Consider the following 1,331-nt stretch of genomic DNA (forward strand, 5'->3'; position numbering starts at 1 on the left):
AGGATACAGCTGGGATACAGAGTTAATAAACTGTAACTAATATTTAAAAAAATTAAAAAATTTTAAAAAGTCACTAGTAAAAAAAAAAAAGAAAACAAAAACAAAACAAAAAAAAATATTCAAAGTACCTTTAAGCTTTTCTGATATTTGAAACTTGAATGCTAAACATAATACCCAGAAGTGATAATTTCTACACAAAATTTGAAATGAGTGTAAGGAGAATATCACAAGTGATGGGTTATACTTAAAACAAGTTCAGCTGCTGACTGCCAGGAGAAGGAGAGTTAGATTGTCCCAGAGATAAGCCCCCTTATTGGACTGCAGAGTGGCCATCCCCAAAGCCACATAAACACAAACAACAAAAATAAACTCAGAAATGTGGTTTCATAAATATATATATATATTTATGCTCACATGCATGACCATGCTTGTCATTGCTGCATGCATTTGTGTGTTTGTATAGAACAGAAGCTATCAACTTGAGAAAAGAGATAATAGGAAAGGTTCGAGGAAGGGTTACTGGGAGGCACTGGAGGGAGTAATAGTAGAGAAGAAAATGATGTAAGTCTATTTCAATTAAAATACATTTAACACCCCTCTGCCTGCCAGCAATGAGCAAGGAGATACCTTGCCAGTGGTGTTTTTTAATCAGTCAGGGGCAGAAGAGATGGCAGTCCTTTGTTCATCCTAGCTTGATGCCTAGCTTGGTGGCCAATACTATCTTATGCCTAGGACTTATGAAAATTAAATTATACCAAATCAAATACAGGCAGTGCAGCACAGAGGAGGAAGACAGAGACCTGCAGGCTACCATGCTACCCAAAGACCTGTTCTCCAGTTTACTGCACAGGTGGGCCATAGACAGCCCCTTGGCACCATACCACACAGCAGCAAAGAAGGAGGATGTCAATCAGGGGGTCCATGAGAGCCATCATAATGTCTGAGTATGTGGTGGTTAGATGGGAGAGAAAGAGAAGTGGAGCAACTTGAGAGGAGCCCCCTACCATGAGGCCATGGTGAGGACCCAGTCCAAACTGCCACTAGGGGCCATGTCTGAGTTCATGGCCATGAAGCAGCACTAGAGAACATGGATATGTCCTTTGTCTGTTAGGGGCAGTTGCCAGAAATCACACATATATCCAGGGGTTGTACATAACTGGCCCCTACCCTCACTGAATGCCTTGGTGTGAAGAAATTCCCTCATCTCTCTCACCACAACAGCAGCACTTTGGAAAGCCATCTGGTGCTTCACCTAGGCAACACAGTGGAGCTGATTCTGGTGGTGATGGCATGGGTGGACGAGCCTGGAGGGCATGAGTATGAAAGAGCTT

General features: G+C 42.2%; 1 non-coding gene across 1 annotated transcript; it reads left to right on the top strand.

Annotated features, from left to right (window-relative positions):
- The first annotated feature begins 599 nt into the window (after positions 1 to 599).
- LOC132656687 (small nucleolar RNA SNORA48) lies at positions 600 to 741 on the top strand. The gene has a single exon (XR_009594402.1). It is a non-coding gene; the product is annotated as a small nucleolar RNA SNORA48 (small nucleolar RNA).
- The last annotated feature ends 590 nt before the right edge of the window (positions 742 to 1,331 follow it).

This window comes from Meriones unguiculatus, chromosome 9 (assembly GCF_030254825.1).
Source record: "Meriones unguiculatus strain TT.TT164.6M chromosome 9, Bangor_MerUng_6.1, whole genome shotgun sequence".
In the NCBI taxonomy this organism is placed as follows: Eukaryota; Metazoa; Chordata; class Mammalia; order Rodentia; family Muridae; genus Meriones; species Meriones unguiculatus.